The sequence below is a fragment of the Dreissena polymorpha genome, chromosome 4 (genome assembly GCF_020536995.1).
Source record: "Dreissena polymorpha isolate Duluth1 chromosome 4, UMN_Dpol_1.0, whole genome shotgun sequence".
Classification (NCBI taxonomy): Eukaryota; Metazoa; Mollusca; class Bivalvia; order Myida; family Dreissenidae; genus Dreissena; species Dreissena polymorpha.
In genome coordinates this window covers 142,304,832-142,323,119 of record NC_068358.1, presented here as the reverse complement: position 1 = coordinate 142,323,119, position 18,288 = coordinate 142,304,832, and the positions used below count along the sequence as shown (strand labels likewise).

The following is an 18,288-nucleotide window of genomic DNA, read 5'->3' as shown; positions in this document are numbered from 1 at the left end:
CAAGTATTAAGTTTATCATGACCTTATTCCTTTGTCAGTCAGTAATAGCATGTATTGATACTGGCAGTTCTCCAGAGACCTTCATATGACCAACTGTTAATGGTTGCCCGAAGCCTTATGGGTACATTTTCTACCAAATGATGATTTTATGGCCATTTGTGGTTGTGGTCAGTTTGATATAGGCCTGCAGTCAAGTCAGGTCTCTTTATATCTGTGCCGTATATCATAAATTTTTTATTTCACGTGACTTAATATTGTACCTGGCAAATAGACTGAGGAAAGTCTACATTAAGTGATCAGCAGTAGATTATGTAGCTTCATGTATCAGTAATAGATGATTATGGTTCAATCTATGGGGAATTTACTTCCTGACATGTAACTATTGTTATGACTTAATTGCCATCTCAAAACGTTGAATGTATATGACTGTGTTTCATTTACAGAAGCCATGATACTGATGGAGCTGCCTGTCCTCAAGAAGTCTGCCCTGCAGCAATAATGTAATAGCAAGACAAGGGAATGTAATACCAAGACAAGGTAATGTAATGGCAAGACAAGGAAATTAGGTACGAAAAGCTTTAGACTTCCACAACTCCAGACTACTGGTCATTGTGTTTTGAGTGATGCCACCCAAAAACCATCAGTTTCTTATAATTAACCCTTTACCACTTAAATACATATTTTCATATCCATTTGTAGTCCTTTAGTAAGTTATATTTAATTTAAGACCTTTTTTAATATATTCAAGTTTTTTAGGCTTCATCTCTAAACCTTAGATACTGATGAGCAGCAAACAGCATAAAACCTAAATAGACTGCGAGTTACTTGCAGGCTGTTCTTGTTTTTTGCTGTTTGTCATGAACACATTAACCTTTTTTTTATTTTTCAAAATCCTTTAACACTTGTATTTCAAATAACATAATTAAAAGCATTGATAGAGTTAAAATATTTGTTTAATTGGCATTTCATAGATTTACATGAATATTTTCCTCACAAGAAGTACATCATATAAAGTATGTGCTGATTTATTGTCTTTGTTCAATCGTATCATTCGTCTCATTTTTGTGGGAAGCTGTCACAGTCCTTTGATACTTTCAGAAAGCTGAAGAGAGGCTGTTTGCAATCCACTTGGGGGTTTCTGAGATTTCTCCCCCTCTTATCTTCAGTGGCGTGAGAGACATACGATGACCGCTGGGCTATGGGTCATGATGATTGGTCGATCAGTCATAATCCACAGGTGATGCTGGGAGTATATTGACCATACTGTTAATATAGAAATTTTGCTATTCTTTATTATTATTTTTACATTAGATATATGACTATGATTGAGTTATTGAATTTAAACTAGTGTATATTAAATAATTGGTTGTTGCATATTTAATTAAGTGAATAAGTAGCCTTATGCAAGATATAAGATTTCCATTAGAACAAGTAACACAATTTTGTTAAATTATTATTTTTTTATACAAGTAATACAATTTTGTTTAATTATTTGATTTTTTAAGTATAATTCGAGTTAAATACGCTTGTTAAAGTTTCAAATTGTAATAAAAAGCTTCAGATTTAAAATATGCCATGTACCTTGACTTGGCATGGTAGAAATATTTAAATCAGTTATGATGTATGATGTATGAGTTGTTTGTTTTGTGCAATTGACCATAGAGATTGTGGTAATACCCACTCTTTACTATTATTGGTATCTGTATTAAATAGTCCATTAATTTGTATTAGTTGGGCACAATGGTTTTGGCTTGCAAATGGCAAAAATGCAAATTTCATATTCTTGTATGTTTGAACTATTTATTGCAACACAGCTTTCACGCCCGTTGAGTCTGATGGTAACATCGAATTAAATCAAAGTGCATTTTGATAAAAATTCATCACACCCCAATCTATGTCACAGTCAGGCATTATTAGTAAGTGTCAATATGCGCTGATAATATCAGAGTGTTCCTTTGATTGAGTCAGGCTGACAACTGACCGCTAGATTTAATTTTCCTTTATTGCTGTTTGTCTGTAGATTAACTCGGCTGATTATTAGGTGTGACTTTTATTTGATGCTGGTCTAGGGCTTTGTTTGGACCTCTGTACAATTATCTCCTGGTATTAGAACATTGTTGTTGCTGAAAGAGTCACATTGTTATTGAAATTTGCAGGAATTCGCTTGTTTTCATTAATGACTGTAAACTTCCAATACATAGAATTTCCTTCACTTATTGCGTGTGTCATTTAAGCTTTGTTGAATTAGAATATGCTTGCCTTTAAATAGTTTGCTTGTATTTTTTGTTAATACTCAGTATAGTACATGTTTGAATACCCCAGAAATCTTGATGTATGAGGCGTGACTATAGTCATTTTTTCTGTCGGCCAGTTTGTTCGTCCGTCCATCTGTATTTTCATCCATTACAGGTTGATTTTTCAGGATCATCTAGCACCAACACCATTACTGCAACTCTGTCATACTTGCACATTGTTTTCTTATGACCATTCCACCCATATCACCCAATCTCACCTTTACTTAACTTAGACCATTCAATTGTGCTACCGCTATTTATGGGTTAACTGAGATGTTTTACTTTGAAACAAAACTTGGAGACTTACAAAGTTGTTACTTTGCACTATCTCCAATCTACCCCTATCATCTGACCTCACTTTTATGTTTACTTAATTTTACTTAATTTGGGGTAAAATACTTTTTTGTGCTTTTATTAGCCTACATATGTTTTGACTACTAGAGAGACTTTTGGAAGAAAATTATGTTTTCCTACTGCCATGTAATGTTTTTTTAGGTAAATGCACTATATTAAAACATAGTTCTTAAGTTAATATGATACAAAATGATAAATTTGAATAAAATAAAGTAGAACAAAGTCTGCAAAAAAAACTCCCATATGGGTATCAAACTCGTGACTTGGGGGCAATACAAAGTTATGAATAGACATCACTTTAAGTGATATCTGCACAGTTTTCAGATTTTTTTATGTCCCCCCACTATAGTAGTGGGGGACATATTGTTTTTGCCCTGTCTGTCTGTTGGTCTGTTGGTTTGTTTGCGCCAACTTTAACATTTTGCAATAACTTTTGCTATATTGAAGATAGCAACTTCATATTTGGCATGCATGTGTATCTCATGAAGCTGCACATTTTGAGTGGTGAAAGGTCATGGTCAAGGTCATCCTTCAAGGTCAGAGGTCAAATATATGTGGCCAAAATCGCTCATTTTATGAAATCTTTTGCAATATTAAAGATAGCAACTTGATATTTGGCATGCATGTATATCTCATGGAGTTGCACATTTTGAGTGGTGAAAGGTCAAGGTCAAGGTAATCCTTCAAGGTCAGAGGTCAAATATATGTGGCCCAAATTGCTTATTTTATAAATACTTTTGCAATATTGAAGATAGCAACTTGATATTTGGCATGCATGTGCATCTCATGGAGCTGCACATTTAGAGTGGTGAAAGGTCAAGGTCAAGGTCATCCTTCAAGGTCAGAGGTCAAATATATGTGGCCCAAATCGCTTATTTTATGAATACTTTTGCAATATTGAAGATAGCAACTTGATATTTGGCATGCATGTGTATCTCACGGAGCTGCACATTTTGAGTGGTGAAAGGTCAAGGTTAAGGTCATCCTTCAAGGTCAAATATCATATAGGGGGACATTGTGTTTCACAAACACATCTTGTTTTTTTTTAGTTGCCTCTTTGGGGCTGTTTTAAATGAAAAAGTATCTTTAACCTGATAGCATTAGGTCACTGTTAAGTAAGTATAGTTAGTAATGTGGCAAATGCATTTGTTTATCCCTTATGTTTTCTAATAATGTAGTTGTAATATAATTTGTTTGTGTTTTTTTTTGTGATTCAATATTGACTGCATAGAAAAATGAGCCATGTTCTGAGAAAACTGGGCTAAATGCATGTGCGTAAAGTGTCGTCCCAGATTAGCCTGTGCAGTCCCTACAGGCTAATCAGGGATGACACTTTCCTCTGTTATGGTATTTTTAGTTTCAAGGAAGTCCCTCCTGACCAAAATCATGTTTAGGCATAAAGTGTCGTCCCTTATAAGCCTGTGTGGACTGCACAGGCTAATCTGGGATGACACTTTACGCACATGCATTAAGCCCAATTTTATCAGAAATTGTCTCAAATCATAGATTTGTCTTGTATATATTAAAAGCCTGTAACCTTGATTTTTCTGTAAAGACATTGTGAACCACAGATGGCTTAGTTCTGCTATACAAAAAGTTATTGTAAATGGAATACATCTGATCACCTTTGAAGTTTAGGCTAAGTGTAATATAAGCCATTAACTAATTTTGTCATTTAACCAGCACCCATCTATTACAATGTAACTTTTTACTGGAGGGACGAAGTTTTACATCCTTTGTAGAAGAAAATAAGCTATTTCAACAACTCTGAAGAGATCTTCAGTTATTAATTATGTCAAAGTGAATACAAAACTTGACGATAATCTGGTGCTCTCTTGACATGGATCTGATGTCAGATAACTATGATACTGTTTGATTAATCAAAAAGGTTTCTATGGAAGGAATTCAAATTTACAATTTAAGTATTTGAAAAATAGTGGCCACAAGATTAAAGGAAAATTTATTATGAGATTTCAGATGTATTTGTGAAATTCTGTTCTGTGATGCTTTATAGCAGTTTGTTCACAGTTTTTTATGATACCAGTTGGAGCATGATTTTTTTGCATTGTGATTTTTATTTGGTAGATATGCCTTTTTTCAGAAAAAAAGTTGATTATGATTGTGTGATAATATAAAATAATGTTCTTTGATTATGTATCACTTGTCTTTTTTTTTCAAATAAGATGTAATGCACAATTAGAAAAGTGCTTGTACAATTATATGTGACATTTTCACTGTTTGAAATTAAAATGAAAATTTCAACTCAAAACAAAAAACAAAGATTAAAATTTCTTTGTCTAATAAATTTTTAGAATACAATTCTAAACTTAAATTGAAAATTAAAATATTTTTATTTATAATATATAAAACTTTGGGATACTTTTTTTTACCTTATTAAACATGTAATTTAATGAAGGTCACAAACTTGTTGATAAGGTCACACGATTATTTTGAAGAATTATACTCAATATAACACTCAAACGTGTTCCAAAATTTTTATTCAACTTTAAAGCACCCAAATTAAATAAATAAAAACTTAACTTCGATCAAGATTGAACCTCCGTCATGGACAAAATTGTGCTTTTTTAATTGTTCATTGGTATAATGTCGACTCCACAATTGCCTGCCAACAACCGCCGTTTCAATTAAAGGCAGATTAAAATCTCGAGCTCTTCAAATGGAGGGAAGAGAGGTCTTCCTGTGCATGTCATCAGATAAGATTGGTTTCAGAAATGCCTTGTAGCAAACCTTGACAATATTGTATCAGTCTTGAATATCTCTGAAAATTAACACAACCTGAGTGTGAATAAATTCGATACAATCTTGTCAAATTTAGTGGAATAAGTTTTTGGCTACTGCATTGTAATGACATGATGGTGACATTTCACACTTTGTATCAACTGATTTGCTACAATCACAATTGTTCTCAACGCATCGATACCTGTTTTGTAATTTGCAATATTGAACGTTCCATGAGCATGCTTACGCACAGCATTGGAAGATATTTTGCGTCTCATTATCTTAATGGGTACCTTTACCTGCGTTTAAGCGTACAAAAGATTTTTGCAAAAGCAAATGAGAAACCAGATTAATACTGAAGTGAAAAAGTTTGTCTCTCAAATGCTTTCAAATGGTAATTTAAATAATAGTTAGGAGCCCCTGTTTATTTTTAATGAGATTAGACCTTGTCTTCCGCATTCACATCGACTCATTCGAAGACCAACTCAAGCTTTTAATGGTGCTGTGATTGTTTAATTGTTCCCAATTAAAGGACACAGATTACGCTGTGTTTAGATAGACACAGTCTCAGCCGGAAGGACAATTCACCTAATGGTGACCCAAAAGGCTACCTTACAATGCGACCAACTTGTCAAAATATTGATATTAAAGCAGTGTAAATTAACTTATTTCATTTTGAAGCAGATTTTTGTGTTGTACGTGAATGGAAACGGGGATTAAATAAGACTGTGCAAATGTTGATACTTGTCAAGAGGTGATGGTTATTTGATCCAAAAGTAATGGATTTAGGTGCTCACTTTAACAACTTAAGGTGTGAAACTTCTTCTAAACCACTTGTCTCTTCTGCTTTGTTGAAGATATTTTTGTTTTTATAGTAAAGTTGCTTTTTTAAATTCCCTATAAGACTTTTTTGCGGCTGGCCTTCAACTCTCCTAATAGAATTTCATCTGTTGTGATTGTCACCATATTTTGCTTTGAGATTTATTTATTTATTTAATACCTGTAATCAGATAAATATTATGTCAAATCATCATAAAATGAAATTGTGATTATATGAAGCACTATTTGTGTTTGTTAGTTTCTATTCATGAATAAAAAAAATAAAAATGATGGATAAATAATTCTTGGTAAAAACCAATTATACGCAAATATGACAATAAAACTAAATTGTAATTGATATAATGACCTTTTTATATTAGAAGTATGAAAATAATATAAAATGAAAATGTATGAAATGCCAACAGTATGTTAATTTCCAGTTACCACAATAGGTGAAAACTACCATTTACTTTAAATGAATTCTTATTCACAAGGTAGAAATGTATGTATAAGTAATTTCACGGTAAAAGAATTATTGTCATTACTGCCCATCATCCTTTACAGATGTCGAGCAATTTTGCTCCAAATCATTGTATTTTCTAGTAATTTGGCTTTAATGGCCAATTTGCTATGCAGCTAAATATTAATAAACAAAAACATCAACTTATTAGCATATTCATCATCTTTTTTACTGTACTGCTTATTTATTATCTGATATCAATCATAAATGTCGTATTTGTAATGTAAGTGAATGAGCGATCGCGAATTAATTTTTTGTACTTGTCAATTTTACAATACAAATATGTCAATCATAATGAAAATGTTCGTTTGTGCAGGAAGTTTTCTTGAATAGTCATGTAATTAGCATTTTCAAATTCATATGTTAATTATGTTAATATGATGTTAAAATCATATGCTAGATGTGTGGTAAACCATTTTAAATACATGCGTCTTTAAATAATATTACAATACATGTAAGAATAAATAGATAGTTTTCTTATTATTTTTACAGAAAAATGTAACAGTTTAAGCTCAAAATTGTTTGTTATAGTTGTGGAGTAAAATAGTCATAATATGAAATAGAATGTTTTGAATTTTTCCTAAATTTTGAAATAATTTGTTCAAAGCTATAACAGCATTTATTGAAGTTGTTTTGTGTGTATTAAATGTGCATTTGTTCATAAGCTCTGTTAGTTCTGAATGTTTGCAGTATTTGGATGCATAGAAACAAAGCATGGTTATTTTTGTCGAACAGGCGTGATCAGCAGTGTAAGCCTATAAAGGTATTATAAAATTGATAATGTGGCATAATTAAGTCAGAACATCATTGCATGATGGATCACATTTAAAGTCCTATTGTACAAGGCACCATTAGCAACATGAAGTAAGTAATTAGGTCTTATGAACATGCCACATCCATTACATGTTGACATTTCAATAATCATATTGCAGAAATACCATTATGATCTTTCCAGCTGAACCATATTACGACATGTATACTGCTTATGCAGTATTTTGCAGTTCTATAGCTCATCTATTTTTGTAAAAAAATTATGAGCTATTGTCATCATCCGTGTCGGCGTCCGGTTAAGTTTTGCGTTTAGGTCCACTTTTCTCATAAAGTTTCAATGCTATTGCATTCAAACTTGGTACACTTAGTAACTATCATAAGGGGACTGGGCAGGCAAAGTTAGATAACACTGGCTTGCATTTTGACAGAATTATGTGCCCTTTTTATACTTAGAAAATTGAAAATTTTGGTTCAGTTTTGTGTTTAGGTCCATTTTATTCCTTAAGTATCAAAGCTATTGCTTTCATACTTGCAACACTTACTAACTATCATAAGGGGACTGTGCAGGCAAAGTTATGTAACTCTGACTGGCATTTTGATAGAATTATGTGCCCTTTTTATACTTAGAAAATTGAAAATTTGGTTAAGTTTTGTGTTTAGGTCCACTTTTTTCCTAAAGTATCAAAGCTATTGCTTTAATACTTGCTAACGCTTACTAACTATCGTAAGGGGACTGTGCAGGCAAAGTTATGTAACTCTGACTGACATTTTGACGGAATTATGGGCCCTTTATACTTGAAAATTTGGTTAAGTTTTGTGTTTTGGTCCACTTTACCCCTAAAGTATCATAGATATTGCTTTCATACTTGGAACACTCGCAAACTATCATAAGGGGACAGTAAAGGACAAGTTGCATAGCTCTGGTTGTCATTTTTACGGAATTATGGCTCTTTTTTTACTAAAAAACTTTGAATATATGGTTACATTTTGCGTTTAGATCCACTTTACTTTTAAAGTATCAAGGCTATTGCTTTCAAACTTCAAATACTTTCATGCTATCGTGAGGGTACTGTACCTGGCAAGTTGAATTTTACCTTGACCTTTGAATGACCTTGACCCTCAAGGTCAAATTTTTAAATTTTGCTAAAATTGCCATAACTTCTTTATTTATGATTAGATTTGATTGATACATTGACAAAACAACTCTTACCTGACATACCACAATAGACTCCAACCCCCCCCCCCCCCCCTCAATCCCCCCCAATTTATTTTTTAAAGATCATCTTATAAATGACCACCGCACCCACACACTATAACCCCCCCCCCCCTTGGAATCCCCCCTTCCCCCTCAATCACCCCCAATTTTTTTTTTAAAGATCATCTTATAAATGACCACAGCACCCTCACACTATACCCCCCCCACCCCCACCCCCACCCCAAAAAAAAAAATTGTATTGCCCCGGTAGGGTGGCATATAGCAGTTCAACTGTCCGTCAGTATGTCAGTCAGTCTGTCCGTCCGTCCGAAATAAAACTTTAACATTGGCCATAATTTTTTCACTATTGAAGATACATGTAGCAACTTGATATTTGGCATGCATGTGTATCTTATGGAGCTGAACATTTTGAGTGGTGAAAGGTGAAGGTCAAGGTCATCCTTCAAGGTCAAATGTCAAATATATGGCGTCTGTCCATCAGAAAACTTAAACATTGGCCATAACTTTTTTGATATTGAAGATAGCAGCTTGATATTTGGCATGCATGTGTATCTCATGAAGCTGCACATTTTGAGTGGTGAAAATTCAAGGTCAAGGTCATCCTTCATGGTAAAAAAAAAATATAAATTCAAAGCGGCATTCTCATGCAGCTGCACATTTTGAGTGGTGGAAGTTCAAGGTCAAGGTCATCCTTCAAGGTCAAGGTCATCCTTCAAGGTCAAAGGTCTTTTTTTTTTTTTCAAAGCGGCGTTCTCATGAAGCTGCAAATTTTGAGTAGTGAAAGTTCAAGGTCAACGTCATTCTTCAAGGTCATGGTCATCCTTCAAGGTCAAAGGTCAAATATAATAATTTCAAAGCGGCGTTAACATGAAGCTGCACATTTTGAGTGGTGGAAGTTCAAGGTCAAGGTCATTCTTCAAGGTAAAAAAAAAACGTTTTTTTTTCAAAGTGGCATTTTCATGAAGCTGCACATTTTGAGTGGTGGAAGTTCAAGGTCAAGGTCATCCTTCAAGGTCAAGGTCATCCTTCAAGGTCAAAGGTATTTTTTTGTTACAAAATTTCAAAGCGTTCTTATGAAGCTGCACATTTTGAGTGGTGGAAGTTCAAGGTCAAGGTCATTATCAAGGTCAAGGTCATCCTTCAAGGTCAAAGGTAAAAAAAATACAAAATTTCAAAGCGGCGTTCTCATGAAGCTGCACATTTTGAGTGGTGGAAGATCAAGGTCAAGGCCATTCTTCAAGGTTAAGGTCATCCTTCAAGGTCAAAGGTAAAGAAAAATAATTTCAAAGCGGCGTTATTATGAAGCTGCACATTTTGAGTGGTGGAAGTTCAAGGTCAAGGTCATCCTAAGGTCAAAGGTAAAAAATTAATATTTCAAAGCGGTGTTCTCATAAAGCTGCGCATTTTGAGTGGTGGAAGTTCAAGGTCAAGGTCATCCTTCAAGTTCAAAGGTAATTTTTTTTTTTTTTATTTCAAAGCGGCGCAATAGGGGGCATTGCGTTTCTGACGAACACATCTCTTGTTTTTTTCAAACATTGTTAAAAAAACAAATATTTATTTTTATTATTTTATTTTTGAAATACCGTCCAAGAATCCCCCCCCCCCCCAAATAAAATATTTTTTTTGCATTTTTTTGCATTTTTGGATGATAATGTAATAAGTGACCACACCCCCACACTATACACCCCTCTCCACTCCACCCCTCCCTCCTTTGTGATTGAAATTGACCAGTCGCCAAAGTATCGATCGCTCCGCCCACATTTTTCGATCAGCCAATCAGATATCGATTTTTCACACACCCCTCAGCAACGCTTATCTGGCTGCCATTTTGTCCGACAAACAAAGCGTGTTGTTCATATGGAATGGACGTAATTTTTAAGAGTTTACACAGATTTTATATCAAATGCATGATCATTACTGTTCGATCATTATTCAAAATTGTAGGTGCTTTACACACTTTATAAAAGGTTATTATGTTATCTTTATTTCTTGAACATATGAACGAGTAATGAGAAAACAAACACAATAAATAGTTTAACCACACCAGGTGCGTGTTCTATAAAACGTGTTATACCGTTTGATGCACAATATTATTAAGCAGTTTGGGCAACATAATAATTGCCACACGTGCTTATTAATCTCAGCGTCAATGATTAATAAATAACAGTATGTAGCGTGGATCTCAGAATGAAGGAACATTAATTTAAGGCATTGTTAGGTACTGTGCACAAGAAAAGAAAACTATTTAATTACTTAAATGATTTCCAATTATATATTTATTTTCTGTGGATCATAAACAAGGGAAACCATTATAAATTGTTAACTTAAATATTGTTTTAACTAAAGTAAAAACAACAAAAAGGTGATTTCAACGCGGCTTAGCCAGCTTAAAGCGACTTAAAATGTACGGCTTATAATACAACAACAACATTTCTAATACAACATATATTGATACGGGGGAAAATGTGAAAATTGCAATTAACATATAAGGGCCATCTTGTTATAAATAAGCAAATGCATAATATGCTAAATGTATTCAATTCGAATGTTCGTGAACAGCACCGTAATACCAACATTTCATATTTTGATAGTGAAATGTAACAGGTTCGCATTAAACATTAATGAAATAAAATGCATATAAGACTATCTGTTAATGAAACCACGAAATTAGGCCTGTATTAAATTATGGTTACAATAAAAATTTAATTTATATCTAAATAAAAAAAATCGGTGTCTTTTTAAAAATAACACAATAAACCAAAGATCTAAACATTTTTAATAAACAAAAAACCCATCATGATATGGATATGTCATTTGCATTTAATAAAAATATTTTCAAAATAATATATGAATAGCCACCGGGTTCACTGTCTGACGGTTGAATACAAGTTCAAATCAATATGAAATAAATGCTCATTTCATCAACTCCCTATATAATATGTATAAGAAACGTTTCTGATAGTCAGTCTGCCGTTAACTCATTTATTTTGATTACGCCATTTCTCTCTAAAGTATTTATGATTGTATTAACGTTTTACAAAGCAGTTTTGTTTAGTGTGCGGCTTTAATAATTTATATTATAGAAAAGAGCAAAATACATCATTACAAATATAGAATTTCCCTCACGTAACCCGCTATAATTGCGATCTGCTTGTCGGAGTTTTCTAATCACTAGACCACGTGATTATGTGGGCGGAGCGATCAATAATTTGGCGACTGGTCAATTGAGATAGGTCCCTGCACCTTTAAAAAGAAAAATAGATGAGCGGTCTGCACCTGCAAGGCGGTGCTCTTGTTTTTTATTTTACACAATGAGGAAATGAAATATCTAAAAAAACAAATGATAAATTATTATTTTTTTCGTAAGTTTTTTATTGTATTCAACCCAGTCTTTGTGTTAATTGAATGTTGATGTGTTGCATATTGTCTGTTAAAGTACTCATTTTTGATTTCATAAAAGTTATTGTCAATTATTATATCAATTTGAGGTTTTAATAAATTTTCTGCATTTTTTTGCATTTTTGGATGATAATATACAAATATTTAAAACTATTTCTGCAAAGCATGTTTATTGTGATTATTTCATATTTATTAGGACACTCATAAATATGTCACAAGTTAGACTGTGTAACAAAAAATCTTGTTTAGTAACCTTTGTGTTACAATATAGGGAAAAAATGTTGTTTAATGTTCACTGTTATAAATAATAATGTTTAGTGTTTGTTAAGTTGTGATACCTTTTTTAAACAGCATTATAAAATATATAAACTGGCAGAGGACTGTTTGCTAGAGGAACATACAACACAAATCTATATCATATTGTTGAATTGCACGTTTATGAAAAAGAAGCTAAAATGCATAGAAATTAGCATTTTTTTCTTAAGTTTTTATAAACTTTACGGATTTTATTACTTTCAAGTCTATGTTTTTTTTCAAATGCAGGACCAATAGCCATAGAAAATATTTCATGTGAAATTGCCAAGAAAATATGTGTATTTAGCCGTGTTAATGTTTCAGATGTACTTCATTGCATAATTATTGTTTTAATTTTTGACTGGTTTAGATTGGGCAAATTAATAACCCATCCATCGGGAAAATGGACAAATATGGAGAATATATAAATATGAAAATATGAAGATTTTGCTTATAGTTTTATCAAACGTTTATTTCATATTAAAACTGTGTATTATGAACAATATTTGAAGTGACCATAATTGATAATTATTGGAAGTAATTATGTGTTTTTGGTTTCATTGATAACAAAAAAAAAACTGGACCCAAAATAGCAGGCCTCCAAAATGTAAAATTTGTTTTCATATGCTCTTGTGGATGAAAATCCCTAGCCAAGTTTTACATAAAAATGTTAACAAAAGGTTTAAACGGCTTTTGTTTCATAAATATTTAAATAAGAAACAGTTGGAAATGTAAAGAATTCACAGAAATGTTTTTTCTGTAACAAAATGTTTGCTCTCTGACAAGTTACTAGAAACAATTTCAATTAATTGTACAGATACTTAAAATTGGTTATTATAATATTGTTTATATACTTTTTAAAATTTGTTTGTAGTTCTGTAAATATACACATAACTTTCATAAATTGTTATATACAGAGCTCTAGATAAGAGGCGAATCTGCGTATTTACGCATTGAAAAAATGAAAAAAACGCATTAAAAATCGGCCCAGTACGTAACAAAACGCTTTACAAATCTTGGTTCGTATTTTAAATCGATTAAAGTGCGTAACCGGTTTAACAATAATCCAGTTAAGTTTTTTAGTGTAAGGTAACCTTTGAATCAAAAGAAAGTCAATCAAAATAAGCTTGTAATAAAAATGACGGCAAATCATGTTTGTGGATCGAAAAGGGACGTTTTAACTTTAAGCAACTTGCGGGAATATTTTTAAAGAATGTCTGTTCATATCGTCTTTTTAACTATATTCTGTTTGCATTTAAAAATATAAATAACAAATAATAATACTATTTCTAGATTAAACACGCCTTTTACTTTTTCCGTTTTCTATAGAAATGGAAGAAACCCCTTAAAGCGGGTATATACGATCTTGTCAAATATTTATTAATTAATATAAAATGTGTTAGAAACTTATTATACATATATTTCAATATAAACTAAAATAAAAGTTAAGAAGAACATGTGTCGAAAAATGCTGAATAAGCCAGATATTTAATTCTGAAATCGAAAAAGGCTGTACAGCCGAATTCGCCAGCATGTATATCATGCATGTACGATGTGAGTCTAAATTTAGTTTAACGGTTCATTTGAAATTCCTGCAGCGATATCGATTCATACGACACACGAACACTTACTAAAAAGACGAATGCATCGGTTATTGTAGGAAAATAATTACGAATTATCTTCGTCACAATCGGCTCGGGGCGCTAATTTGTATTTGCTGTATTTTATGAAATTCGTTTTAAATGTATCATTTTTCTTGCATATTGTGTGTTATTATAACATATTTGTATCAATATTTTACAATTCAGCACATATAAAAATCGTATATACCCGCTTTAATATTCCTAACCGTTTATGGCTGAAACAAAGGAGTAAAATACGCATTGACAATAATATCAGGGGGTGAAATACCCTTTAGACTAAATCCTTATCTGGAGCTCTGGTTATATATATGTAGACTATACTTTTTGTAATTGCCAGTATAAAAAAGTTGTTTTACTTAGCGTTTATAAAAATGAGACATAATGTATGAAGCAACCATTAAATGAATACTTATAAAAAGGATTTAAAAAATCAAATAATACTGTATTTCACATAGAAAAGGTTATTTGTTGCATAATTTAGGTTGTCATTCAAACATTTCCAAACAAATCATGTCATTGGATATTTCACAGTGACACCTGAATTTGTTTTCCTGGCAACTCATTCAGTATGCAACACCTGCTTATCAGTGGCTTAAAATCAAAGACAATATAATATCCCTTTTAACAGGAGATGAGTAAATTAAATGAGCTTGACTCATTCTTTATGCTGTGTTGAATTTCTGAGTAAAAAATCCTGTGACATTTTGAACAGTATTGAAAGGGGAACAATAATAGGGTTTCACCCGCTGAAATTCATCGCTTTGACAAATTGACACATAGGTGTTATCAGGAATCTTTCAGGTTTAAACTAATTTTTTACACAGATAAGGCTGGTTTTATATTACACGAGAAATAACTTATTTTAAAAAATCACATAGACCATTAATTGTATCTGACTCGACACAAGAGGGTCAGTTATCTCAGATTTCACACTCGTGATGTTTATGTTGTCATAAAACGATAATTTGGAGTTTCTTTTAGTGTTTTCAAAGTTCTTGTGGCCTAAATTGGCCTATTTGCATTGATCTTGAACGCCAGATAAGTGGCCGTAAATTAATAAAATACATGCAGAAATCTCTTTGAATTGATAAAATAAATATAAAACAAATAACCCTTGTTATAAATCCAATGCAGGGTAGGTATAAATATATGTAAACGGCTCATAACAATTGAATAAAGTCTTTGCCATGACATATTAATTTCACTCAAGCATAATTAACAACATATTATCTCTAAATCCAGCTTTAATTGATTGGGTGACAGTAATTGTTTGAAAATCAATTGCCATCATCTGATTGGTGGGTTTAACTGCAGGCCTGTAATACAGTGAACTGCAGTGGGACAAAGTAAACTGATTTTAAGTGACTTCAATGAGCTGCCTCAAATGGCAGTAGTGTAAGGCTGTGACAGTATGGTATCATTAGAGTAGACGATAGTATAACCATAACCAATCTTAGCCAGAAGGCGATGACATTGGGACACTTTATGAGAGCATTTTAAATTTGGTTTAAAACCACAACTTGAAGGTGTTCTTTCGTCAAATCACATTGGATTGATAAATGCTATTTTATGTTTATTATACATTTTTGTTACAAAATTTTGTGAAAGTTGTAACTATACAAATATAAAGCAGTTAAGGATCTAAGGATTTTATGGACGAGTATATTAAGGTAATTATATATTTGTTTATAATGCTATTTAATTTATTTGTTCTTTAATTTGTTTTGTTGCATATAATTGATTAAAAACAAATATGGCACATTTTCTATCTGTTGTTTTTACAAATTAACTTTCTTATGCAAAGTTTATTAAACTTACTTCAAATTTACTGATACTGGATTATTGAAAAATACAGTGAGGTGATTTGTAATGTATGCATTTTTTAAGTGGTGTTACATTATTTATTGTTGCTTAATATCTTTTTAATCTTATTTTGTTACATTTTACTGTGAAATTTGATGATTGTTTTTCAACAGGTTTAACCTGAATTATTTTTTATCGGCAAGTAAGTTCAACATAACACAGCATTCACATGGTAACCATGGGGTGTGATTTACAAAGTTTGCAGTGAAAAAGGTTATTGTTTACTATTAAGCATTTATTGAAGATTATTCATAAAGAAATAAAAAAACAAAAAAAAACTTTGATATATTAATAATAATGATGATCATGATAATAATAATAATAATAATAATAATACAGGGGACTATATTATTGTTTGGTCAATATTTGTAGTTATAAAGTATTAAAAATGGGAAAATAAAATAAACAACAACATTGTTTTGGTAGCTGTATACAGTTTGACAATCTTTCACTTGTAAATGATTAATTTTTTATTGAATTTATCGAACAGATGAGATCTTGAAAGTATCATTCTCTGTATGTCGCTAGAGGTCGCATATTAATTGATATACATTTATTGTTAACTGCATGAAGCATTGTGACACGGAAATACAAGTCACTAAAGCCAAATAAACAAAACAACATGCCACATGCCATTATAAATAATTATTTACAATTAAACTTTACTGCTCTTGGTTTATATTTCATAATTTTTCAGACTGCAATAAAACAGTTATAAAACGGTCTGCCTTTATAGTAAAATTCTGCAATTGCATTCTCGACTATTGACATTGTAATAAAAGAACAGATGACTTCTTAATATGGACTAAAAATCAAAATGTTATCAGTTGTATTTATTATGTACCTGTTTTATATCATTCTTTGACAGCCATAATGTATGTTTTGCGTACAGATCACGCCTATACAGAAACAGTACATTACTCGACAGTTCATAAGTTGACCTTAGTTCTCTTGACAAATTACTCCTAATTGGTCTTTCATCGTTGTACTAATTGTAATGAAGATCATATGAATTTATAACAGTGGATTTTGGCAAATGAGTTCTGTGTTCATCTGATATTTTGTAAGTAGATGTGACCTTTTTACATGCCAGTCAAAGTGTAAAATGCTGTTGTTATTATATTGTTATGCTCACGGAAGTGTCCACAACATACACCTTTCATTTCTTACAAATAATTGTTGTATATTTTCTGTGTATGGGCCGCATCATGCGAAAATGGGTCTTAGATGTCATATGTGGCCAGCTGCAGTTTGGCTTGGGAAATCTGGTCATAAGGGTAACCATTTCTGCTATAAAGTGGTCTGGATTGACGCTGACTGTATATGGCATAAATCCATATAACATAACATATAGGCCTAAGATTCATTCCACAAACCATGTAAGTTATTTGCCAAAATATATAGAATATATTAAATGCAAACAAATCAGTTAAATAAATAAAACACTTGTATTTAAGTGTGCACTCAAGTTTGTGTACCAAATATTTACTGTTTTATAATATTAATTATTGTTATTTGTTTTTGGTTCTCAAACATTAAAAATGTTTCTTAATGAATTAAATTTTTAATAAAAATGTTAAATTGTATCATAATTAATGTATTAGCTTCATCAATTTAAATATAAACACGCATGAATATATAAATTTAACTTATCAATCCAGAATAAGATAAATAATCAACTCAAAACACACAAATTATCTTATTATTTAATGCTTTTCTGCTGTTAATATTTCCTTATTTAGCAGAGAAGCATTAAATAAGTAAGTATTTTATCACTTATTTTACTTTTAATATAAAGTTTAAATAACAAAAATGAAATAATTTGCATTTTTATAATTTTTGTATAACTAAGATATGATTCATCATGTCTATATTTGTTCGCTTTTTTGAGTGTCATGCCATTTGGAACCATGTCATAAAAGTAAAGATTAAAAGTTCCGCAACAATAACAGCACCCTAGGTTGCCATATTTTATCATTCCGTCAATGCCCTAAAGAGGATGATAGTATTATCAATTGATAGCCTCTTTTGGAATTAAATCAAGCTTAGTTGCAAAGTATTGCTTTTATTTAAGGGATAATTCCAAAGCATCTTAAAGCTTAATTATGCAATCAATTAATGATTGTTACATACATGTATTGAGAATATTAAATATTTCAATTGGCATCTGTCTGTTGAATACACCGATCTTTTCTTTTGAGAAATCTGCAATCTGACACCATGTGTTGCACATTGATTAAAAAACAGAACAAATGTACAGAATAAACCAGTGCCAAACTAAACATGACTTTTGACACGATTCCTTTTCTTAGAAAAACAGAGAAATGTTTAAGAAAGATCAGGTAATGGCAATCAAAACCACTTAATGTATTAATT

At 31.7% G+C, this 18,288-nt stretch overlaps 1 protein-coding gene across 1 annotated transcript in view; it reads left to right on the top strand.

Moving 5' to 3' along the window:
* Positions 1-1,100: 1,100 nt before the first annotated feature.
* Positions 1,101-18,288, top strand: part of LOC127877067 (protocadherin-3-like) — a gene marked incomplete at its 3' end in the record, with an annotated part of 37,616 nt that continues 20,428 nt past the window's right edge. Inside the window, exon 1 of the mRNA XM_052422667.1 lies at positions 1,101-1,237. The remainder of the gene's footprint in view (positions 1,238-18,288) is intronic.